This window comes from Chinchilla lanigera, unplaced genomic scaffold (genome assembly GCF_000276665.1).
Source record: "Chinchilla lanigera isolate Chin_1 unplaced genomic scaffold, ChiLan1.0 scaffold00083, whole genome shotgun sequence".
Taxonomy (NCBI): domain Eukaryota; kingdom Metazoa; phylum Chordata; class Mammalia; order Rodentia; family Chinchillidae; genus Chinchilla; species Chinchilla lanigera.
The window spans coordinates 4488336-4515809 of NW_004955484.1; the positions used below are offsets into that span (position 1 = coordinate 4488336).

General features: G+C 38.4%; 1 protein-coding gene and 1 pseudogene across 4 annotated transcripts in view; both read right to left on the reverse strand.

Moving 5' to 3' along the window:
• Ap1g1 (adaptor-related protein complex 1, gamma 1 subunit) overlaps positions 1–23033 on the reverse strand; it is an 80908-nt gene extending 57875 nt beyond the window's left edge. For 2 of the 4 annotated variants that reach the window (XM_005403517.2, XM_013503973.1), the window contains exon 1: positions 21888–22162. The gene's annotated coding sequence lies outside the window, so the exon portion shown is untranslated. The other 2 variants (XM_005403516.2, XM_013503974.1) reach the window with 2 other exon arrangements.
• Positions 23034–26399: 3366 nt separating this feature from the next.
• Positions 26400–27109, reverse strand: LOC102003551 (annotated as a pseudogene).
• Positions 27110–27474: the final 365 nt, after the last annotated feature.

Genomic DNA, 27474 nt, shown 5'->3' on the forward strand with positions numbered 1-27474 from the left:
AGCACTCATGAGGCTGAGGCAGGAGGATCACTGTAAGTTTGAAGCCAACCTGGGCTACAGTGAATTCAAGGCCAGCCTAAACTAAATAGTGAGACCCTCAAAAAAACAAACCAAGAAATAAATGTAAAATCAATTATTGACTATCCAAAGCCCAGTGAGTCTACTTTCAGAAGAATTTTATCCGTAACACAAACTTAGTTCACAGAGAACAAGAAGTCTATGGCCATTAAAACAAGTCAAAACCAACCAAAAAGGTTGGGGGTGCAGCTCAGTGGTAGAGTATCTGCCTAGCACACTTAAGAGTTGAGTTCTGTCCTCAGCACCACATGAAGGAAAAAACAAACTTCAACTGCCTCCCTCAGGACTTACATAACCAGCAACGTATCAGCAAGGATACAAAAGACCTCAACATCACTACCAAATACCAGATCTAATCAACATTTATAGAACACCCCAACCAAAAGACTACACATTCTCAACTGTGTAGAGAATATTCACCAAGACATATCATGTCCAGGGTCATAAAAAAATTAAGTGAACTAGAAATAAAACAAAGTATGAAATCTGAACATAATGGAACTAAACCAGAAATCAGTAAGAGAGCTACCCAGAAAAAATTTTAAGTACCTGGAAATTAAACAACACATTCCTAAATAATTCATGGGTCAAACAGAAAATATATCAATCCCTAACACCTGGGGGGAAAAATAGAAAAAAATTTAAAACAAAAACAACAGAGCATGTCAATGAACCCAAAAGCTGCTTCTCTGAAAAGCTTAATAAAACTGATAAATCTCTGGCCAGACAAAACTAAAAGAAAAATAAGAAAAACATGAACTACCAGTATTAGGAACGAAAAAGGATACCACTAAATACTGAAAGGATATTATGAATAACTCAATGTATATCATAAAAGTTAAAAAACTCATCCAAAACCTCCTACCTTATGTACACATTATCTCAAATGGATCACAGATCTAAAGATAAAATATACAACAACAGAACTTTTGGAAGACACCGGACAAAACCTTTACAAGAGGTAAGCAAACAGTTCTAACAAAAGGCACAATCTATGAAAGAAAAAAAAAGAAAAAATTGGGTCTCATAAAATTACAGACTTTTGGCCAAGGCCACCACTGCCACCACCTCTACCAGTGGTACACCACAACCTTCTTTCCTCAACAGAGATCCCAAAGTGAAAAGCAGACCTACCTGGAAGAAATGCATTTAGAAGACACCACCCACTTCTGTCCAAAGGAAAAAAAGAGAAAGTGAACAAACATCTTTCAGCAATCAAAATCCCAGGCAGGACCAGAAAAGGGGCTTTCGCAGCTCCTTCCACAAGCTCTTCAAAAAGAAGTCCAATGGATCAGAATGTATGGAAAAAACTAATGAGAACCCCTCAATGGATCCTTCACCTACCAAACTAGATTTCTTCGGAAACCAACTTGCTTGCAAATGACCTTCACCAAGAAACAGCTGTGTAAAACATTCTTAAAAGTTGTATTCTCAAGTGGTAAAATGAGGATAAAAAGCTTGTACGTATCTGTGTAGGAATATATATATATTCTGTGTAGGATATATGTATCTGTGTAGGATATATTCTGTGTAGGATATATATATCTGTGTAGGATCTATCTATCTAGATAGATAGATAGATAACCTTGAAGAAAACTAATATAAATACATATAAAACTAAATCAACATACAAGACATTGAGATCACAATTAGTCTGTGGTCAAGACCTGACTTTGAACTTCAACACTTGGGAAAAGGAAAACAAACTCTTTTGATACTACAGAAAAACACAAAAAATTTGGAGGAAAATAAATGTTTATAAGAACAACAACAAAAAAAACTACAAACTTTCACACCATAAAAACACTGTTAAGAAAATGAAAAGACCACTAGGGTTATAGCTCAATGGCATAGCACCTTACCCAGCACAAGCAAGGCTCTAGGTTTGATTCCCAGTACTGTCAAAAAAAAGAAAAAGTTACAGACAGAGATATGTGCAAATCATACAGCTGACGTTGGTCTTTAATCCAGAATACAAGAAGAACTCTCAAAATGTAACAGAGTTCACACAAACTCAATTTTTTAAAACGCACAAAGACTTAGCAAGGGATGGTGGTGCACACTTGTAATCCCAGCACTTGGGAGGCTGAGGCAGGAGGATCCCATCAAGTTTGAGGCCAGCCTGGGCTACAAATTGAATTCAAGAGGCCAGCCTGAACTGCACAGCAAAACGCTATCTCAAACACACACACACACACACACACACAAAAAAAGACTTCCTTCATCTAAGAGTGATAAAGATGGCAAACATATTTGAGAAGATGCTCAAATGTATTAGCCATTAGAGAAATGCAAATTAAAACAACAATAAGGCCAGGTGTGGTGGTGCATGCCTGTAATCCCAACACTCAGGAGACTGAGACAGGAGGATTGTTGTGAGTTCAAGGCCAGCCTGGGCTACAAAGTGAGCTCAAGGCCAGCCTGAACTGCACTGTGAGACCCTGTCTCAAAAAGACAATCAATCAATCAATCAATAGCTAAATGCCAAGTATTAGGAGGATGCAGAACAAATGGAACTCTAAGACACTGCTGGTAGGATGCAAAATGGCACTGCCACTCTAGTAAGCACTGGCACACACCTGTACTCCCAGCACTGTGGAAGATGAAGCAGAAGGATAGCAAGTTCAGCACAGCCTGGGCAACTCTCAGTGATTTAGCAAAGCCCTATCTCAAAATTTAAAAATAAAGGGCTAGAAATGTAGCTCAGTGTGAAGGCCCTACATTCAATTCCCAGTACTGTGCAAAAAAACAAAAAACAAAAGCCAAAAAAAACCTGACCAGTTGTACAATATATTTCTGGGATAAAATGGTTTAATAAGAAAGTTACTAATTGTTCTAACCTGAAACCTGCTTCAAGGCAGTGAAACAAAAAACTACTGTAAAATTTTGAGAAGAATGTTGTATGTAATGGTGTATTAACTTCTGGGCACACTTTGAGCCTATAAAAGACAGGCATAGTGGCCACAACTGAAATCCCAGCAATTTAGGAGACCAAAGCCAGAGGAGCATAAATTCAAGGCTACCCCTGAGCAACTTAGTTAAGACCCTATCTCAACATTTAAAATAAATAAATATATAAAATAAAAGATGGGTATGGTGGTATGCATCTACAGTTCTAGTTACTCTGAAAGCCTGAGGCGAGAATGTCTATCTGAGTCTAGGAATTTGATGCCAGCCTGGACAACACAGCAAGATCCTAACTCAAATGAAGGAATGAATGAATGAATGGGGTGGTCTCACCTAATTTCTGTGCCAATAAACTAGAGATGAGATCTATTAGAAAAGACTATTGCAGTAAGGAGACATATAGCATAAACTTTCTGAGCAGAGGTGAAAGATAGTTCCCTCCAGACTTGAGTCAGAAAAGTTATTTGTTAAGCTATGTCCCTTTGTACTTCTAAACAGGTAAAATGAGATTAACGGAAAACATAATATTTTAAGTATGCGAGAAAAGTGCAAAGATAAATCTTGATAACTTCTATTTCTCTTTATTTCTACCCTCAATATATAAGAAAGTCTATTATGAAAATTCCAACCATCTCCAACCCTGCAAAGGAGAACAGTAAGAAATCTATATTCATATTTTGGGCAAAGCAATGAAAGGTTGGAGCCATACCACAGGGAGCAAATATTGGAAATAACAACTAAAATAAAAGAACTACAAATGAATTATAAAGTACTAGAGTACAGAACTGGGGCTACTCAGCCAGCCTCTTCTCCTGCCTTCCCAGGTATTCTCTCATTAATTAGCTTTGGAGATTGTAGTTGTAAATTTCTACTCTGAAAGAAGACTTTGAATGGCAAGTAAAAAAGAAAAGGCTAGGATGTAGATCAGTACTAGAACACTTCTACTAGCATGCAGGAAGCCCTAGGTTTAATCCCCAATACCATAAAAATAAAATAACAAGAAAAAATAAAGTTCTTAAACCTTTCAAATACGTACTCTCAAAAATACTGCCAGATGCAGTAGGATCCCAAGTTCCAGACCAGCTTGGTCAATTTAACAAGACCACATTTTGAAATAAAAAATAAAAGAAAAACAAAAGGGATCAGGATTGTAGCATGGCGGTAAAGCACCTCTGGGTCTGATCCCCAGTACTGTAGGAAAAAAAAGGCATATTAAATATTTCTCAGATATAGTTTCTATAACTCAAAAATGTATGTTAAGAACATACGTTTAAAAATTCTCCACCTAGAGAAAAAGAAAGTCCTAATCACCAACTAGCACTGTCAGCCAAGCAACATACAGCATACCTCTAACATTTCCAAACCTCTGTTCTATCAAGTGAAAAATATGCACATAGAATTATCGCTAAAAAAAACTATAAGAATATTTGATGATCACATTATATATCACTCTGCTTTCAGTTTAATGTTAAAAGTGTCATTCTTTATAAAACAAATATAATGGTAGATTGATATTGTCAAACAGATCCATCTAAGGAAAAAATAAATTAAACCAAAATTCAGTGAACAAACACTTATTACACTGTACACAGCTAAACTGTAGCCAGCCACTAAATCCGAGAATCTTAAATTCACAAAGCACTAAGATCCAGGACTTTAAGAAAATTTAAAAAGCCAGACGTGGTGGTGCATGCCTATAATCCCAGCACTTGGGAAGCTGAGGCAGCAGGACTGCCACAAGTTCAAGGTCAGGCTGGACTACACAGTAAGTTCAAAGCCAGTTTGAGCTACATAACAAGATCCTGCCTCAAAAAAAACAAAGAAAAAAAACAAAGGTGGGCAGGCAGGTGACAGGGCCCATTGGATTATGTCAATAAAATATCACATAATTTAAGAAAATAAAGAATACAGTATTTAAAATGGTATCAAAATAAGCATCATTTAAATCCATTCCAAAATGAGATGACAGGATACAGACTACAGAGGACAAAAAATACAAAAATCAAGTCACTTTCATGAATCTCTTTTTTTTTCCTTGTTCAAATCACTTAGCCTCCTAAAATCACTGATGAAATAAGTATTAAAGAAACAAAATTACACCAAAAAGTGCCAATCACTCATTCAACAAATGTTTGCCATGCCTTCTCTATGTCAGACATTCCCTGGGGACTGGTAAGAACATCATCTCTACCCTTAAGAACTCAGAAGTCTTGAGAGAAAGACAGTTTTACAATTACAGCCATAAAATAAAGAAGAAACAGAAAGTGCTGATCAATGACAAAAACATTAAATTTACGATATGTCAAATTTTGTCATGGCCAAACCAATGTAATAAAATTAGAACTCTTTTTCTTCTGTGAAAAGAGGTGTTTTAGACAAGCACAACTCCAAAATCAGTAACAGAGATCTCTAACACAACACAAGTTCACAGTCTCTCATCCAAAACCTTTAGGGCAGAATTTAGAATTTTTCAAATTGTATGACATACCTGCCCACTTTACCTCTCAGTAAGCATCCTGATTATCAAACAGTATTTCTGCAGCAGTACATACAAATACTCATACCTACTGTGAGAAATATACAAAGAAATTCGTCTCAGGTCAGATTTTAACATCAAAAGAATCACAAAAAAACTTCAATTTTCAGGGTTGATTTATTTTGGTTTTGTCTTTTAAATTTCAGCACTGATGCAAGAGATTGCAACTGAGAACTAAAAATAATAACATTAAAGTAAAACTACCTGGGCTTAACTGAACTTGAGCTCTGCCACTTGTTGGCAGCTGTATACCCAGGAATAAAATGACTTAAAACTCAACAGACCTTCGGTTTCCTCATTTGTAAAATGGGGAGAAAGTGTCTATCTCAAAGAGTTGTTTGTTACAAGAACTCACCAAGAACATGTAAGTTTCTTAACACAGTGCCTGGCACATATTAAGCACTAAACAGATATTGTCCATTATGTCAGCTACATAAACTATCCTTGGATAAATTATCTTGATCAAAAATAAGGTGCAGAAAGATATACCATGTTAATGCTTATAAAAGTTTAAAACATATAAAAGAGCCACGCATGGTGGCACACGCCTATAATCCCAGCACTCGGGAGGCTGAGGCACGAGGATTGTTGCGAGTTCAAGACCAGCCTGGGCTAAAGTGAGTTCAAGGCCAGCCTGAACTGCATAGCGAAACCCTGTCTCAAAAAGCCAAAAAAGAAAAAAAAAAAAAACCTATAAAAGAACATATTCTTTGTAGACAAAAAAGTGTTAAAGGGAATTAAAACATTCATGGCAAAGAAAAGATCAAATCCAAACAGTGATACAACTGGTAAGGAAGGGCACATGATCAAACACACTGTCTGATACAGGACATTAGTAATGTTTTATTTCTTAGACTCAATCATGGGTAAGTGGATATTTATTATTATTCTCAATATATTTGTGTCTGAAATATTTCATATTAATCAAATTCAAAAGCTGAGAATGGTGGTGCATGCCTATAATCCCAGTACTTGGAAGGCTGAAGACTGTTGTGACTTTACAAGTACTGGGCTACACTGTCAGTTCAAGACTAGACTGAACTACATAATGAGACCGTCTCTAAAAACAAAACTTGGGCCAGGGATATAGCTCTGTGGCACAAGCGCCGGCCTTGCAAGCACAAGGTCCTGAGTTGGAGTCCCAGGACGAAAAAAAAAAATTACATTCAAATACACCTAAATCCATGTAGTAAATGTTGTGGACCGCATAATCTGCAAAATGTAACGTACTTGCTCTTATTAGCACATTAAGTACTGTTTTTGTTTTTGAAAGTTTTTACTTGCTTTTCAAAATATTAAAGCATGAGCCAGGCGTGGTGGTGGACACCTGTAATCCCAGCACTCAGGAGGCTGAGGCAGGAGGATCATTGTGAGTTTAAGACTACTTTGGGCCATGAAGTGAACTAAAAGCCAGCCTGAACTGCACAGTGAGACCCTGTCTCAAAAAGACAAATAAATAAATAAAATAAAGAACCATGAGGGGCCGGGATTGCAGTTCAGTACTTGATTGTGAGCCTAGAGATCAATACCCAGCACAAAACAAAAACAAAAATCACACAATTCTTTAAAATATGTCAACCTAAACACCTATCACAAATAATAACTCTATCCTTTCTTTTAGAAAAAGCTTATGTATATCATATATAGTAATGACTCAACTATATAGAACACAGCTGAGAACCCAAAAACATATTTTTATGATCTCAAGTAGCCCATATAGAGATCATCACATCAACCCACTAAAACACCTACTTTACTACTATTCCAGTCTGTGCTGGAATAGAAACTACAAATTAGAAAACCAGAAGAGAAAGAGGGGAGGAAAGCGGGAAGAACAGATACATACCGTTTTATGAAGGTATATTTTACATAGCTAAAATAATCACTTATATAGTTAAAAACATCATAACCAAGAAAGAAAAACAGCAACAAAACCAAAAACCTATGAAGTGGAAATAAACATTAAAAAACTATACATACACACACACACACACACACACACACACACACACATATGGCCCAAGGATATTTACTGTGTTACCAAAAAGCATTCCCCTGCTAAGGTTCTAAGAGCCTCAGTGAGTTACAAATAGTATCATGAATAAGACCTTGATTTACTCGGAAATGGATAAAATAGGGTTAATATTTAACACACAGAGGAAGAACTCAAACACAAAACTGTATCTGTGCCTGGCCTGCTGGTGCTCACCTACAATTCCAACACTGTGGGAGGCTAAGGCAAGAGGACTGTAATTTCCAGAAATGCCTGGGCAATTTAGCAACTTAGCCAAACTCTTTGTCTCAAATTTTTCTTAGAAGAGGATGCTGGCTCAGTGGGAAGGCACTGGATTCAATTCTCAGTACCACATTCAGCACGCTCCCCGCAAAAAAGAAAAGAAATCAAGTTGTTCATTCTGCATTAGCAGAATGTTAGCATTTGGAAATCTTCACAGGACTTGTTTCAGAAAGTTAGTGACTTAGCTAGACCCTGCCTCAAAAAATAAAAATAGCTGGTCATGGTGGTGCATGTCTATAATCCCAACACTCAGGAAGCTGAGGCAGAAGGATCCCTGAATTTGAGACCAGCCTGGGCTATACAATGTGTTCAAGGTCACCCTAACTACACAGTGAGACTATCTCAAAACACCAAAAAACTAAAGATAAAAATAAAAGGAGTATACTTCAGCATGAAGGCCCTGGTTCAAACAACAGCACCAAAAAAAAAAAAAAAAAAAACTATCTGTATCTGTATTATAAACACATAGTCTAGTTCAGAGACCACCTACCTGACCCAGCAAATGTGAGAAAGGTTATGTTAAAGATGACCACTATGGTTGCTTCTGTCGATTTAAATTTCTCCATTTACATTTAACCATTTACATTTAGTATTTCAGTCGTCTTATTCAATACTTCACTGATCCATATTTTATATTTATTATGGAAACTACTAAGAAAAAAACTGTAAAATTCATTTTAGAAAAACTTCTACCCAAAATATGTAAATAAAATTAGGTTTTGGAGCTTAAACTAAATGAGATTATTTTAAGTATTCAAAGAATAATTGAGCTTATAATTCTATACTAAGGAAAATGTAACTCTTACATATTTCAAGTCCCCTAACATTTGATCAACAAAATGGAGAAAAATAACTATTTTCCAAAATCTAAACAAATATCATTGGTAATTAAGATTTTTCTTATACAGCAATACTATTCAAGCCATAATTACTTTTTCTTTCTTTGAAATGTTTTTCTCACTCAAATATAAGCTCCCAACCCTAGATCTCTTTCTGCTCACCTTAATATTTTCCTTACTTATAAAAGTAAAAAATCAAGAAATCTGTATTTATTGAATCTCAAACACTAAAAGAATCTTATCTAAAGAAAATGTAACTGTCCTCTGAGCCAAAGCACACAAAGCAAACATGTATTAGCTGCTCATCAACAGCTACAGGAAAAGGCAGTCAGGATTCAATCCACTCCTCTCCCCTACCAAGCCCAATAACTGTCCCCATAACTTCCAACTCACTACCCGCTCTGAGCTACTGACAGGTAACAATAAAAAAATAAAAAAGCTAGACCTCTTACTGCTGTAAGGTCATTCTTCCCCTAAAGGTAAAGGCACTTGAGTTCTACATCTAAAAAAGAAAAAGTAATTCTAACCAACACAAAGACTGTACTTGAAGAAATGTGTCTTGTTAAACAATAAGACTCCAGTGAAGGAGTTAAATTTCAATTAAATTTGCCACTTTAGTATACAACCACAGATCTGTATGAACAGATATTCTTCATTTAACAACCTACTTGGTTAACAATGGTTCAGACTTACGCCCTGCCACTGGACTTACAACTTGTCTTTTTTTGGCGAGTACAATTTTGTACATCTTGTTGATAAGAGTCTCAGGATCTCTTTTTTGTACAGCATACCTCGTTTATACAGTACATTTCTGCCGAATGTACCATACAATACTGCAGTTTTGTTGTTACACAATACAATACTGCGTGTAAGAGTTACACACATAAAAGCCATGTCATCAAATTGCAGTTTCCTTTGACTATGCCTTTGTTCTGAACATTGAAATGTACATACTATATGTAATTCCTCATTTAGCGACCAACTCATTTAATGACCTAGTCGCTGGAACAGTGCTCTGTCATTAAACATAGAGTGCTGTAGCCTATTGTATTTTGGACACATTCACTAATAATCATATTGTGCAAATAAATACAGCATTCAACAAAAGACAAACGCCTTCAAAATATGTATTGTTTCTATAATGTTTGATACTGGAGAAAAATAAGCTACCTGACATTTTTTGGATATTGCAGCAAATTTTGCCGCAATATTAAAATATATATACGTTTTGCCTGTTTTGATGCAGAAGAGACTGATTTTGAGCACAGTCTTATGAAACCTGTTGATCGCATATGATACAAGTATAACAGGTGTGGCAAAGGGCCAGAAAAATTTATCAATGCACTTTTTCTACTGTGCTCACTTTTAAGGACTACTTGCTTCCAACATTTACTCCTCAGGTGATAATAAAACTGGTTCATTTGGAGTTAAATAAATTATTATATACAGGGGCCAGGGAGATAGCTCAGTGGCACAAGTGCCTGCCTGGCAAGTAAGTAAGTGCAAGGTCCTAAGTTCAATTCCCGGTACCAAAAAAAAAAAGAAATTTATATATAAACAAACTCTTTAGAAGTGATGCTATCTTTGAAACTTTTTGACATGTAGGAATGTCTCATACCATGTAGGTGCACATATTTTCTCCAGGATTTTATATATATACTTCCAAACCAAGGGAAACAATTGAATAATTAATTATCATTGTTATTCTTGGTTCTGCGACTGTTTTATGTGCTTAATTTTTGTCTTCCATTCCTCGTTTACTAAGTTCCTTTACTATACACTTTGTATGTCTTTCTATCCTCGGAGGCATTTACTACAGAGCCAGACAGAGCACTGGCTCCATGAATGCCACTTTCACTGTCAAGGATATTTGGCATTTCCAATAATTTTTACGAAGTCAAGCAGGTTCATGGCTCTATGATATCTGTTTCTGTAGTAGTATTTTCGTTTCATTGGTCCCTTGTAATGACCTGCAGCAGAAGCTCCTTCATTAATGAGCTAAATTGCACATTCAAAATACAGCTCCCAGTAATATCAATGTAACTTTGAAGAATTCAGTGAAGCTGTTAAGATGTCAGGAAAGGGCAAGCAAGGAAATGTAGAAATCAACGCTTTATTGATTTGCTACGATCATATCTAGATTGCATCTGGATTACAATCATGATTATTGACAAGCACTTTATATAACTGCTATATCGTAAGATATCCTGGATTTTCTTAATAGTTTTCATCCCTGCCTTTTCTGACATGTGAAGGATCAATATTGCCTGGACCCAGTTAATGTGATGATATGTTGGTGTTTGCTGTATTTTATCTTAAAGGTTATTCAAAAGGATGGTGTTCTTAGGAAAAACAAATCATTCTCACTGATCTACTTTGATAATATGATGTCTAACACAGATATTCCTCGTTTAACATCCCACTGTTTAACAGCTGTTCAGACTTAAGACCAAGGTGTGCTGTTCTAATTTATAATCTGCCTTTGGGATTCAGATCATGTCTGCTGTTTTAGTTTTTTTATTTGTTTTTGCAATTCTGTACATCTTGTTGGTAGAACTTCTGTTTTTTTTGGGACAGTACACCTTGCCTATACAGTACATTGCTGCAATTTTATTTGCTGCTGACTGCATTGTACAGTACTACAGTTTTATGTTCTGTTACACGTTATAGTACTGCACGTAACAGTTATGAAAGTAAAAACAGTCTCAAGTTAGAATTTCCATCGACCATTTCTTTGTTCTTAATATTGTAGTGTACAGTATATACCATATACAATTCATTTAGCGACCAACTCAATTACCGACCGAGTCACAGGAACTGAACTTAAATGAGGAATGTCTGTATGGCTGAGAATATTCAAGGTACCTAAATTAATGCTAGGAAATACCCTACAAAGTTACCACACTTCCCCTTGAAGACTCCATACAACTACACAGAACCCCCATGCCAGATTTTTATTTCATATGTATATCTAAATTCCTTTCATGCATTTACAACTTGCAAAAGACTGTGATTAGAATATGACATTTAAGAAAGCTTAAATTTATGATTCAGTAAGACTTTTCCTATCTAATACGTCTTTTTAGCTAATGGATGTCATTAAACTGACCTGGCTGGGGTTTTTCCCACTTTGTTGTATTTTTCTGATTTTCATTTTTTGATACAGTAAAGGAGTAGGAAAGGTACACATTACCTGTTTCCTCAGTATGAAGCAAGGTATTCATAGAAGGGAAATGGCTTACAGTGTAAAAAAAGGGAAAATCAGTATATCATTAAGAGTTTAAACCTAAGACAGTGGTGGCGAACCTATGGAATGTGTGCCCAGCGGTTGGTTTGTATCATTGAATGCTCTCATAGATTTGCCATCACTGACCTAGGATATTCTGGTCACTGTAGAAGCAAAAATCACTGTAGCACAAGGACCCCATCACAGTAGCCTGGAATGTAGAAACACTCAAGATAACCTGTTTTATATGCTCTTGTTTCAGGCTCACAATGCAACTTTCTGATTATTACTTGCTGCCTTAAATACTTCAAATGCCCAACCAACTCCATATAAAAAAGTATGTTATGCAAAGTAGACACAGGTAATTCAAGAGAAAATCATACACCTTTGTGCATTATTATACTATTATTCTGACTTACAAGTCAGTGAGCCTGAAAGGTCTGAATCATCCCTAAGTGAAGTAATAAAATGGAATTTCAAGACTAAGAAATAGGCTTCAGAATGTGTAACCAGATGGAGATACCACCACACCCTGTCTAGGCAGCCAGCTGGCAAGGTCTTAAGTTCAAGCCTCCTTCATTTGCCACAATAATAACAGAAATCTTTTTTACCTACTTATTCATAATAAACGTTCATGAAAATTGAAATTTAATAGATATATGCAAATGTAAGCATGCAACTGAACAATTCAACAGAATAAAGTACAAGAAAGCAATAAATGCCAAGCAAACAATGACAAGTAAACAAGAAAAATACCTAATTTGATACAAACTAAAAAGCAATTTTTCACTCTTCCAACTCAAATGCTAACATAAAAATACTAAAGTGTCCTAAATTCAAGAAATATCAAATCCTCCAACAAAATTTTTAAGTTTTATACAGACATATATTTAATAAATGTTCAGGGAGGTTATCTGTGCCTAGTGAAAATATATATATGCTTTCAAACTTTTGTGTATTTTCTCACACCTTTCAAGTAAAGAACGTGTATAATTTAAGTATACAATTTGCTTTCAAAATTCAAACAAATCGGGGCTGAGGATTTAGCTCAGCGGCACAGGGCCTGCCTGGCAAGCGCAAGGTCGTGAGTTCGATTCCTGGTACCGGAAAAACAACAACAACATCAAAAAAAATCAAATCAACAAAAACTACAAGAATGAGTAATTAGCTGGGCCCGGTGGCACATTCCTGTAATCACAGCACTCAGAAGGCTGAGGCAAGAGGATCAATCCAAACTTGAGGCCAATCTGAACAATAACGAGTCCCTGTTCCAAAAAAAAGTAACTTTCGATAAAGTTATATTCAAAACAGTGAACAACAGTGCAGGAAGAGAAAACAGCACATCCAAAAACAAAGCAAACAAACAAAAATTTAACATATGATAAGTGTCACTTAATCCACTGAGAACAATTTATTTAGTCCTGCCATAGCTGGCTCTCTGAACACACAAAGTTAAGTCCTATAAAGATCATCTACCTCACACCATATAAATAACTCCAGGTGAGTAACTAATGATTATTTTTTAAGCCACAATACTGAAAAGAATATTTAAGAGAATATTTATATATTCTAAATACAGAAGAGATTTCTAAGACAGCTTTAGAACCAACGGAGGAAAAGAGGTACATATATGACTACTATAAAATACCTGTGACACTAAGTTAAAAGAAAAATGAAGGACAAGAAACATGCATGTGCCACAGGAAAAATAGTATTACCATATCTCCTATGAAATATGGAGAAAAACAATTTTAAAACGATGACCCCAACACATGAACAGACAATTCTTAAAGAAAACTCAAATAAATAGCCAATAAGCATATATAGCTAAACTCAGTACTGGGAAATTCAAATTAAGACAAAACTGAGAAGGAAAATAGCCAAACAAATTACAGTATATCCAAGTTACAAGCCTTATAATTGTTTAAATAATCAAAGTAGAATTACACTTAATGACCATTACATGTTAAAAAAGGGCTTATGGGGCCGGGGATATAGCTCAGCGGCATAAGCACCTGCCTGGCAAGCGCAAGGTCCTGAGTTTGATTCCCAGTACAAAAAAAGACATACTTAAAAAAAAGGGGGTGCTTATGATAAGGACAGATGTGGTGGCTCATGTGTGTAATCCCTGCACTTGGGAGGCTGAGGCAGGAGGATCGCTAGAAGTTCAGGGCCAGTCTGAACTACACAGGGAAACCCTGTATCAAAAAAAAAAAGTTAAATAAAAAGAATTATTAATATAGCTTGAGCTCTCTTTTGTAGAAACAAAGAGTGCCTAAATATGCACATTTACGTTATGGAGAGAAATAGTGAAGGATCCCTATAATCTGGGTAAAATTGTTATTGAGAAATAATGGAAAGGGTTAAAGGAAATAGCTTTTTTTACAAGATCTTTAACTCTTTTACCTATAAAAATGAAAAATTACAATTGTATTATTTTATGGATAAAATTTTAAAAACAAAAAATATTGAAATGATAGAAAGTATATTATTAAAATACAAGGAGAAGTTGGGTGTGGTGGCCCACGCCTGCTATCCCAGCACTCAGGAGGCTGAGGCTGGAGGATTGCTGTTTGAGGCCAGCCTGGGCTAAAAAATTTGTTCAAGGCCAGCCTGAACTGCACAGTTAAACCCTGTCCCAAAAAACACAAAATAATAATAATAATAATAATAATAATAATAATAATAATAAACAACCAAGGAGGAGAGTCAGTAACAAATCACTGAACTAACAACATATTTCCATCGTTGGGAAAAGGCTCATATTCCCAACTTACTGTATTTTCCTCAGGATAATGAATTATATAATAGATATTCAAAACAAAGAAAAATGGTAGAAAGAACAGATTTCGGGGGCTGGGGATTTAGCTCAGCGGCACAGCGCCTGCCTGGCAAGTGCAAGGTCATGAGTTCGATTCCCGGTACCAGAAAAAAAAAAAAAAAAAAAAAAAAAGAACAGATTTCTCTGCTACCACTTGAAGCTTGTGACCAGTAAATCACAAAGATAAAACATAAGTGTCAATTTCAGAATTCAGCATCTAAACACTAAGCATTTTCAAAAGAAATGGAAATAAAGTTTTCTGTTTTCTATGACAAATTTCCCTAACATCAACTCTACCAGCCACAAGTAAATGATCTACAGTAGACTCCCATAACTCAAACACTGGCTTTTGGATCTACCACTGACCAATTACCATGTCAGAAAGGAAGAACAATTTTCCCACATTATTTCCACTCATAACATGTTATTTTGCAGGGTGCCCGTTGTGTGTAAGAACTGTGCTCTACTCCTGTATCATAAATTGGACAGTTCTCTCTGGGGATATAGCTCAATAGCATAAGCGCTTGCCTGGCAAGCCTAAGGTCATGAGTTTGACTCCCGGTACCAAAAAAAAATTTTTTTTAAAAAAATAAATTGGACAGTTCTTATTCTCTAGGCGGCAGGGGTGGTGGGGGAAAAGGCGACAAATTCACCAAGTGCTAAAGAATTGCTCCATCCCTTTGCCTGGAGGAAAAAATTGCTACACTCCTCTGCCTGGAAGGAAGAATGGGTTCTCTAGAGGAACAAAAAAAGGAAAGCATTCCAGGAATAGACAAAACAAGTACAACATGAATGGAAAAATAGTAATCAAGGAACACCAAAAACTTCAGCGTGGTTGTATGGGGTTGTAATCACAGGCCTCCCAGAGGCTGAGGCAAGTAGAGCGAAGTCTGAGCCTAGCCTGGGCAAATCAGCAATTCAGCCAGATACTGTCTCAAAATTTAACAGAACAACAACAAAAAAAAAAACCTGGGGATGTAGCTTAGCATGAAGGCCCTGGGTTCAATTCACAGTGCTGAAGGAAAAAAGTTCAGCACATGTAAAATACTTCTTCCCTGTCTGTATTTTCTCAAATAGTAACCACCATGTATTAAGCTTCCATCATGAAAAGCTTTCTAAGCAAACTACAAAGTCACATTTAAAAATATCATATATACTAGGTACTGTCAGAAAAGGTTCGCCAGGCATGGTGACACACACGTAATTCTAGCACTCCAGAGGCGGAGGCAGAAGGATCATCATGAGTTCAAGAGCAGCCTGAGCTACACAGTGAGTTCAAGGGCCAGCCTAAACTACACTGCAAGACCCTGTCTCAAAGAATAAAGAAAAAGGTCTCTCTTACAATAAAGTTTTTTCCCTTTCATAATTACGCCAAAAAACCTAACATTTACAAAAGTACAATTAACTTTATACAGTGTACCTAATTGTTTTGTTAATTTTTCCCAATCATCCCAAACCAATAAATTCATCATATTTTAACACAATAATGCTCATAAACCAAAATAAACCACTCCTTTAAAAAGTTTTCAAACTGGGTGTGGTGGTGCACCCCTATAATCCCAACACTTGGGAGGCTGAGGCAGGAGAAAGAGCCTGAACTACAGAAACGCTATCTCAATAAACAAGGCAAACAAGCAAAAATACAAAACAAAGGCTGGGCCTGATGGTGCACTCCTATAATCTCAGCACTCAGGAAGCTGAGGCAGGAGGAAACCCTGTCTCAAAAGACAATAACAAAAAGTTTTCAAACTTTTCAAAACATAGGAAGTCTCATCATTCATGTAAACTTTTTTATTTTCTCAAACTTTTAGAAAAAGTCATTTTAGGGGCTGGGGATTTAGCTCAGTGGCACAGTGCCTGCCTGGCAAGGGCAAGGTCGTGAGTTCGATTCCCGATACCAGAAAAAAAAGAAAAAGTAATTTTTAAACTGAGCTTTGAATCGTCATTTTCTTCAGATTGAAACTGAACACTTTCTCAACAGCGAGGTTTAGCAAATAGCTTCACTAACTTGATCTGTAAAAACACTAGTGGAACTTCTTTGAATTGTACAACTGTATAATCATTTACAAAAGTTAGATCTTATAACCAAAGCGTGTACACACCTATTCTATGACAGTATTAATTTTAACCCAAAGGCTTATAAGGGAAAACACAACAGCTCCAAAGATCTAACATCAAGTCTTTCTCATACATGCTCTTCCCAGAAATCCGAAACACTAACCTCAAAACCTCACAAGCTGAAAAGCCAGTGACACTCAGTACATCAGTAATAGAGGAAGATACAAGCAAGCCAAAGTTAACAAAGCAAATTCCTATCAGGTTACACTGTGACTACTGTGCTGCAGCAGAGAAAAGGGGGTAAAAACTACTTACCTTTAAGATGTCTTTAGTTATTCATAAAGTACAAAGGTCATGTGTATTTTCCTGATCTTTAAAAAAAAACTTTTCACTCTCTAAATCTACTTAATTTTTCACTGCCAGTATTTATTGTAACTTACACACTTTGCTCTTCCAATGGTCTGCACAGGCTCTTTTTAAGAGGCAAAACTTTCAGAAGTACCTAGTGAAAAAAGCATTTCTCATTTCAACCATCTTACCTTCAGTTTGTCTTTTTATACCAAAGTGTTAGGTAATGCTGACTCAACAAGTTCGGCAAGTGTGGGCTGGGGTTTTCTTGTTTTTTCACTTCTAGACCCTTCCAACTTTGATAGGTATGTTGTAGTAACCAGAACCCTTCTGCCTCCGCCTCTGGAGTGCTACGATTACGCGTGCCACCATGCCTGGTGAACCTTTTCTGACAGTACCTGGTATATATGATATTTTTAAATGTGACTTTGTAGTTTGCTTAGAAAGCTTTTCATGATGGAAGCTTAATACGTGGTGGTTACTATTTGAGAAAGTACAGACAGGGAAGAAGTATTTTACATGTGCTGAACTTTTTTCCTTCAGTACTTTTGACCCATACTACAAATTAAGTGTTTTGTGTTATTTGTTCAGTGAAGAAAAGAAACCTGCACTTTCAAGGAAGAAATGATCATTCTTAGGCTGGTAATTAATTACCCTTGAGCTGGGGCAGGAGAATCTCCAGGCCAGCTTGAGGAATTTGGCAAGACCCTGTCTCAAAAAAAGTAAAAAGGGATGGGAATGATGCTCAGTGGTTGAGTGTTAGTTCCTGGGTTCAATCCCAACTGCAAGGGGGAAAAAAAGGCCCTTCTTTTCCCTATTCTCTTTCATGCTTTACTTCAAATAAAATTTTGTATACAAAAGACTCCTGGAAAACATCCTAATAGTTTTTTAAATTTGTTTGTTTTGTTTTGTTTTTTTTTTTTGAGGGTCTCACTATGTAGCTCAGTGGCCTTAAACTCACTATATAGCCTAGGCTGACCTCAAACTCACAGTGATCTTCCTGCCTCAGCTTCCTGAATGCTGGAATTACAGGGGTGCATCACCACCCCAAGCTCCTAATACATTTTGACAAGGAAACAATTTTCAAAACTTATAAGCCAAGACGCTGAGGTTATATAAACCTATGTTCTCTTAATTTTAAAATTGCTTGCTTCTTTAATGTTACCTTGTAGGGTCGGCGATATAGCTCAGTGGCAAGCGCCTGCCTGGCAAGCACAAGGTCCTGAGTTCTATCCCGGTTTCAAAAGTAATAATAATAATAATAATAATAATAATAATAATAATAATGATGTTACCTTGTATAAAAAAAACTAGAGAAGTAACAACATGAAAAAAAGCCAAATACAAGAACAGAAAACAATTCATGAAACAATGGAAGATTAAATCACAGTATCTACAGTAGCTAAACAAGTGGCTGCTGTTTGAAGATAGGAAATATTTTTACATTTTCTGAAGCTAAATCTAAGAGTTTTAAAGTTTTGATGTCAAGTCCTGCTGTGGCCATGAAATTTTAAAATCTCCCTCAAATGAAAATAAAGAGACTAAGCACTGGGACAATCTGTTTTGATATGCAGAGTCCCAGTTTATCTTTTTAACTAAAAATAATTTTGGTAAAAGTTAATATTTTACACTGTATAAGGAGAAAGAGGAGGTAAAGGGAAAGTAAAAAGAATCAAGATGTGTCATATGCATGTACCAAACACCCCATGACAAACAGAAACATTATGTACTGCAAATATGTACTAATAAAAATTTTGTTAAAACAGATTTGTCTTAAGTTTTTATCATTTATTAAAAACTTGGATTTTGTTCTGTCTGCTTATCACTCATTTTTAAGACTCTTTTTAAAAATAAATACAGGGGTGAAATAGCACCAGGAAATTGCTGTCAATTTCTGTATTTTATATTTCACCCTAAAATTCACCCTCAAATCCAGAACTGCTGACAGTAAAAGACCAGTTCAAAGACCAAGTAACTACTCCCAAAGAAAACGAGTATGTTTCCTAAATGCTAATATTAACTTCAAGTCCTTAAATTAAATTTCAAGTCCTTACCGCCAGGCGTGGTGGCACATGCCTGTAATCCCAGCACTCGGGAGGCTGAGGCAGGAGGATCGTTGCCTGTTCAAGGCCAGCCTGGGCTACAAAGTGAGCTCAAGGCCGGCCTGAACTGCATAGCGAGACCCTGTCTCAAAAAGACAAAAAAAAAAAAAAAATTCAAGTCCTTAATATTAATTAGCCCTCAAATGTAATATTAATTTCTACAGGTGCTGATCAATCAATGCACAAAATAGCACTCTGCAAGTAATTTAAGGCAAAAGGATACTTTAAGTGAACTGCAAATTAGCTAAGAATGAACACTTTAATAACAGTACATTTTACATAAACTAAGTAACATGTATTTGATAGCTCTTCCAATACCTTGTCTGAAAAGTGTAACTCAGAACATTTCACTAGCATATTACAAGGACTTACTTAGTAAGCAAGTATTCCATACTCGAGTGTCTGACGCTGTGTTTGTTTTGGGCTTTTATTTCAACTTTTATTTTCTATTAGCATATGTTTGCAATAGATAATGATCAATTCCTCTTGAATTGTCAATTTTTCAACCCCCCTCCTCTTTTGGTCACTAGTTTAGTGGTACTGGGGATTAAACCTCAGGTCTTCACACAGATCTACAGCCCCAGCCCTTTTTTGTGTGTGTGGTAACTTCTCACTGAGTTGCTAAACTGCCCAGACTGGGCTCAAACCTGGATGCTCCTGCCTGGGCCTCCCAGAGTGCTGAGACTACAAACATGCCTGGCTGATTTTTCTTTTAAAAGCAAAAGAAAATTCCACAGCCTCAGAGTAATACACTTATACAACCCACTAGTAGCTAGTAATATAGTTTTGGGGCTGGAGATACAGCTCTGCGGCACAGCACTGCCTGACAAGCACAAGGTTGTGAGTTCAATTCCTGGTACACACCCCCCCACACACACACACACCTTAATATAGGTTTTTGTTGCTGTTGTTTTGGTCTTTTTTGAGACAGGGTTTCACTATACAGTTCATGCTGGCCTTGAGTTCAATTTGTAACCCAGGTTGGTCTCAAACTCGGAACAACCCTCCTGCCTCAGCCTCCCAAGTGCTGGGATTACAGGCATGTGTCACCACGCCCAGCTTACTAATATAGTTTTGAAACATCTCCTTAAAACCAGTAACAAAAACAGTATACTGAAAATTGTCTCTCAGTATACTGAGAAACATCATATGGCCTGTACAGGAAATTATCTGTAGTCTCAGTTCAATAACTTGATAAGAATAATGCATCTATATGCTTATAAATACTAAAAATTGACAAAATATTGAAAGACTTGGCTCCTTTCAAGTTATAAGCTTAAATTTCAAGACTCAATTATTTAAGTTCCCTTTTGCAGATTTAAAACACCAGGCTGAGGTGAAATGAGGTGATTCAAACACACTTACCGAACTTGAAATGTAGGAAATAGTAAATTATTGTGAAATGTCCTTTATTCAAGCATGATACACTGAAAGTACATGAAGAATACAATAAAAGTGATGCGATTATGGATACTTGAGGATCCCTATCTTTCAAGCATAAAGTTAAGGTGTACAGTCTGACAAGGACTAAAGGGAACGGTGCAAATAAGTACTTAAAATTTAACTACCCAAGAAAAAAACACACATACAGTTGAAGCAAGTATTTTTAGATTCAGTCAGCAAAAAAAGTCTGTATGAACACCTAAAAGTTAGAATCGCTAAGAAACAATTCAGTCTCTTCTGTGTTAATTAATCCCTCTAGCAACGAAGAAAGTTACTCTCTTTTCTACCTACATCCAATTAATCAACTTCACAGACAGACTTTCCAACTCGGGGATCTAGAATTCCCAGAAAAACACAAAATGGTCAGTAAATACAAAAAAGTTCCACGTTCAGCACAGAAAGGAAATCCACAAAGGAGAAACTGTCTGACAGCCTCTTTCCCCCCAGAGCCCTTTAATCTGCTGTATACACATTTACTGCTGAAGTACACTCTATTCTGGGCGCACGGCTCGACGGACCTCCTGCACCCAAGCCCTAACAGGGAAGCAAGCACCCGCCACCCGACTCCGGCAAACGCGAAGATCGAAGGAATTGTTGGAAACTGACGTCCGCGGCACCGGGAGTTTGAAAGAAGGGTAAATAAACAGCGCAGCCGCGTGCGAATTTGCCCAAAATACATAAATCATTGAAAGGGTAGCAAAACGGGCAAGAAGTTAGTTGGAAGGCTAGAGGGAGGCGAGGCCGAGGTCCGCTTCTGACAGGACGGCGCGGCGGGCTGAGCAGGCGAGGACCCGCGCATGGGGGAACGCGGGGAGTCCTCCCCGAGACCCGACCCGGCCGCGAGACGCCAGAACGCGGAGACGTGGCTCCGAGAGGACACGCGGGGGTGGGGCCCGCCCCGCTGAAGCCCGCGTCCCTCAGTGAGCTTTCCAAGGAGCCTCGCAGCCTGGCAAAGTCAACGGGTCCGCGGAGGCCTGCACCGGCCGGGCAGCGCCACGGCCAGGGACGCGGCGCCGCACGCAGGGTCCGGCTCGGAGGCCCCGGCGCCGGCCCTCGGAAAGTCCGGGCAACCCCGGGGCTCCGGGCCGCTCCGGGTTCAACCTGCCCTCTCCTCCCACCCCCTACAGGCTGGGACCGGACCCCAGGGACCGACAGCAAGCTTGCGGCCTTACGCTCCCGGCAGCGGCGGAGCAAAAGAAACAATATGCTCTTTGTGCCGCGAGTGACACTCACCGGCCAGAAACCTCGAATGTAACCAGCAGCTTCGGGGGCGGCGGCAGCAGTGGCAGCAGGAACCGAACATTCAAAATGGCGGCTCCCTCGGCCGCACCACCGCTACTGCAGGCGGAGGGATCCTTAGGAGAAAGGGAGTTTCTAACTAACTTCGCACGCCCCAGCAGAAACTTTAGCGCCTATCTCCCTCTCCTTGTCCACCCCGCGTTCCCTGACTGCAACTTCTCACGCCTCCTCCCTCGGATTACCCAAGAACTCGGACCCCGTCGAGGACTACTTGCCAAGGAGGAGGCGACTGCTCCAGGCAGAGCGACGCAAAGCGTAGCAAGGGTCGGGGCTGTCACTGATGACGCTAGACGCGGCTGCCGAGTCACCGCTGCTAAGAGTCTGGGAAAGAAAGATCCGGCCGACCTGGGAGTGGAAGCACTTTGGTTCCGCTTGGGGGGAAGGGAGATTGAGCTACCAGGAAGCGATGGTACCACCTGAAGAGGGCGGGGCTAGGTAAAGTAGTCGGGGACCTGGGAGAGGTGAGGCCGTAGGGGATTGGCAGCCCTGAACCAGACCGAGCTTGTCTTAATCCGAAAGAACTCCGAAGTCGTGCCTGATACCTCTGATACATTAGCTGGTCTTCAGTCTCTGAAACGTGCTCCAGGAGGTCTTGGAGTCAATGGTTTTATGGATTCCGAGTCCGGTACTGCCCCTCTCCGTTTTGTCTAGTCGCTACAACTCTTCAAATCCTGTTTCCTTATAATGTGAAAAGGGGGAGGACTGGGACTAATGATCCCTAAAATCCTTTCAGAATAGGCTTTCTGTCTATGATTCCTTGAACTACTGACCTGAGCCAAAGAGAGCCCAACCGGACAGTTCCTGGCTTGATAAATAATTACTGACAAGTGACAGGAGGCTTTTCCATTTGAACATAAAGCGGTCCTTGATATCTTGGCCCATTTAAAGGAAAGGTGACCTACCTAGACTAAAATACTTCCGATAGCCCGGTAACAAAGCACTTCTGAAAGAGAATAAAACTGCGCCCGACTGAATGCTAGAGAAAATCTATCAAACCACCCTCCTGAGTTTAGGACCTGAGTGTCAGAAAGAGGAAGTTGCACGCACCATTTTTTCTAGGCAGTAGTTTTCATGCAAGGGTTTCAAAACACTTTACAAAAAATGAACTGGATATGCCCAGCCACACAGTTTTGTCCTTGAACTTCTGGGGCCTGCCAAGGGACTGGAAAGAAAGGAGGCCCAGAGTGAGATAATGAGAATTATCGTTTTTATTAATAGATAGTGATATCACATTGTTCATAAAGCACCTTTATATGTGTAATCTAATGTGACCCTCTGGAAAATCTCCTGAGTCAGTAAATAATTTAGTCTTACAGGGGCTGGGGATTTAGCTCAGCGGCAAAAGCGCCTACCTGGCATGCACAAGGACGTGAGTTCGGTTCCCGGTACCAGAAAAAAACCAAAAAAAAAAAAAAAAATTTAGTTTTACAAATAAGGAGACTGAAAGCCGGGCATGATGGCTCAGGCCTGTAATCCTAGCACTGAAAAGTCTGAAGCAGAAGATCACTTGGGAGTTTGAGGCCAGCCCAGGTTACCTAGTGATTGAAGGCCAGCCTGAACTCACTGGAGGCCCTGTCTCGAAACAAGAATAACAAAAAATAAAAAAATAAAAAAATTAAAAAAATAGATAGATAGATAGACAGATAAAAGAAGGATACATACATACATGTACAAACAGGGAAACTGAGACCCAAAAACTGTGACTTGCTGAAAGTCTTCCTCATCCACTGGATTTCTCAAAATAGGAAACCACAGCGACTACCACGCCCATCACGCGCATGCTCAGGGTGGGATCAACCCAGAGCAAAAGGTCTAGAGAGAATGCTATGGAATTCAGGCCCTCTTTCCCTCTGTAGCACTTTGGTACAGTGCAGCCCTGGATTACACGGTTAGTAAAGCGTGGAAAGTACCAAAAATGGCGTCATTCAGATACCTATGAGCGTTGGCTATGCGTGGAAATATGCCAAATTCAGTTTGAGGTTTCCATTAAAGTAAGAAGCTTGCAGGTTGCAAAGCAGGATTAGCTAAAGTATTCTATTTTGGAACATCACAAAAAATTGCTTAGAGGCCAAGATTAAGTGTTTACCATTGCAAACCACAGAAGAAGAGAAAATCCACGTTCTTAAGGAGAGGAATGGCAGAGTATTAAAGAGAAAATGGCAACGTAAACCCTCTCCAGGTATTGTTTTGTAACTTACATTTTCCTTTATTTGAAAATAAAACCTTCCAAATAAAAGCTTCTGCACAGTAAAGAAATCTACCAACAGTGAAGACACAACACGCAGAATAGCAAAAAATTTTTGCCAACTACTTCTTAAAGGACCAATATCTAAAATTATGAAGAACTTAAAAAAAAAAACCAAATTCTTCCAAATTTAAAGACTAAGTCAAAAAATAGGCATCTGAAATAGACACCTCTCAGATAAAGAAGCACAAATAGCCAATAAATACTTTTTAAAAAGTTTAACATCTTTGGTCATTCAAGAAATGCAAATTAAAACAACACTGAGATTCCATCTGACTACAGAAAGAAGGGCTATCTTTTAGAAATCAAGGAATAGCAAATGCTAGAGAGGCTTCAGGGGAAAAAAGAACCCTTCTTTATTGCTGATGGGAATGTAAAGTACTACAACCACTATAGAAATCAGTATGGAGATTCCTAAAAACACTAAAACTAGAAATTCCATTTCACCTAACTATTCCCCTTCTGGGTATCTTCTGCAAAGAGTGAAAGACATCATATTGCAGTGATACATGCATACCCGTGTTTATAGCAACACAATTCATAATACCTAAATCTTGGGAGGAGCCTGTAGGTCTATCGACAGATGAATGGATAAAGAAAATGTGATATTTATACACAATGGAGTACTACTTACTCTACCATAAAGATAAACTTGAGTCAATTGCAGAAAAATGATACCTTGAAATCATAATGTTTTGGGGAGTTGTTGTTGTTGTTTTGTCTTTTTGAGACAGGGTCTTGCTATGCAGTTCAGGCTGGCCTTGAGCTCACTTTGTAGCCCAGGCTGGTCTCGAACTCACAGCGATCCTCTTGCCTCAGCTTCCCAAGTGCTGGCATTACAGGTGTGCGCCACCACGCCCAGCAAGACCATAATGTTAAGTGGAATAAACCAGACACAGAAGCTTCTGATTTCTCTTATACAAGAAACCCAATATATAAATAAAGCACAAAATATGACAATAAGAAAAAGAGAGAAAGAAAAGTAATTATAATCCAGCATAGCCAATATATCGAAAAGTATATCTTCATTTAGTATGGTTGTTTTTCGTGTTTTATATGTTTTTTGGTCTGTTAGTCTGGCTGTTACTTTGTTTATGATTATTAACTTGATAAAGATTTTAAAATAAATAAAGCAAAAAATTTAAAAATTGCCTATATATATATATATATATACAAAAAATAAAGTTGAAGAAAAAATTAGAATATAAAAATGGTTATCTTTGGGCTGAGCATGGTGGCACACACCTGACATCCCAGCACTTGGGAGGCTTAGGCAAGAGGATCACTGTGAATTCAATCAAACCCAGGCTGGGCTATACGCTGAGATCCTAACTCAAAAAACAACCAAACAAATAAACGCAATAAATGGTTATCTTTAGATGGTGAGGTTATAGAGGATTTTTATTTATGTTTCATTTTTGCAGTGAGTGTACTGTATTTTTATCTGGGAAAAAATACCTTATAAGAAAAGGTGGTTTTGTGGATCTGAATACTAAAGGAGACTTTTTTGGGAATGAGAACTGGGGATCAAACCCAGGGCCTCACACATGCCAGAAATGTGCCCTGACCTCTGAGCCATGTCCCCAGTCCCCAATTTTTGTCTTTAAAACAGCAACAGTCTGACAGGACCAAACACATTTCTAGGACTAGGTAATGGCTGGGGGAGGGTGTCATTACTTTTATGATTTTATTACTGAAATTTTGCATGCTTCAATTTAAAAAATAATGGCAAAAAATAAAACTGACAAGCCATTGGTATGAAATCAGATCACTGCTGTTCAAGTTCTCTAGTGGGTTCTACTCACTTTCTGCCCTGATCAAGACAGTTAACATTTCTGGGACTATTACTTTTCTAATTTTTTTTTTTTTGGTACCGGGAATCGAACTCAGGACTTTCTGCTTGCCAGGCAAGCATTGTGCCGCTGCCTTACTTTCCAATATTTGTGTATGTTTTGACTTGTTCCAAAATGGATTTGAATTGGCTTAATACCCAAAGGGGATCAGATACATGGAACCATTTTAAAAAGTAAAGTCACTGTAACAATGTAAGCATAAAAATTTTTTGTGATACCTCACAGTCTAACTAAAGCATTTTTTTTTGTTTTGTTTTGGCCTGAAAAAAATACTATTTAATTGAAAGAGGATTCAACTGGAGGATTCTACTCCACTCCCCTAGGACTAAAGAGATCAGACTCCATACATTACCTCACAGCCATTTCATATGCTGTTCCCAGGACTTCCACAAAAGCAATGCCCAGGGCTGCCGGCAGCATATGCTTCCTCAGACAGACCCCGATCCTCTCCACACCGCCGTGGGTATGGACTGAATGCACAGTGAAGCCAGTTCCACAGCCTGCAGTGATGCTGACAGAGCAAGAGTCCAGAACTCAGCCCTTGAGCATGCTAGGGCCGTTCTGCCCAGCTGTGTAGTTCGCAGCCCCACGTACTTACACTCTCCCTACAATTTGTCCAGGAATGAAGCTATGCCATTGTTTGGGGGGTAAGTCTGCATCTGCTGCCAGAAGTCCTTGTGAAACTCTGGTATCACCTTGTCTCTAAAAATATACCCAGCAATGGCTGCAGCCACCTCCGCTAGCATAAGAGGCAGGAAGATGGCGATGATCATAAGACAGCCATTCTTCTTGCAGGCCCCACAGCAGCCCAGAAAAGCCACCAGAAACAGACAGCCACTCACTGCAATCATGAGCACAGGTAACGGTGCAAGGGTAGCCTTGTGGGTCTTGGTCCCATTCAGGACAAGCTAGACTGCTGTACCCAAGGCAAGCACTCCCAGCCCACAGGCATAAAACACCAGCAGAAGAATATAGAGCAAGAATTTGACACAGTTTATTGTTTCTTCCACCGCCTGGCTGCTGGGACCTACCCACAGAATATATTCACTGAATCCCATCCAAGAAAAAGAATTTTGAAGACTGGTCAGTAAAAGACAGGGAAAAGATTTGTTGAAGAGAAAAAAGGACACACTCAGAAGGGAGTGTGAGCATTTAGAGAATGAGATGCCAAGGAAAGCATTGATTGGGTGCTCCATGCTGTGTCTCAGTTTATAACAGTATTTTCACATAAGTAGATTCATTTGCTATACATGCACCATGAGCTTCTAAACCATGAAAGCATTATAGTAGAGTAGTTAAGAGCTTGGTTTCTGGTGGCAGATTATCTGGGTTGAAAACTCTGCCTTCCTTTACTATGTGACCTACAAGTTATGTAACATCTGTAAACACATCTGACCTCAGAGTCTCCACCTGTAAAATAGGC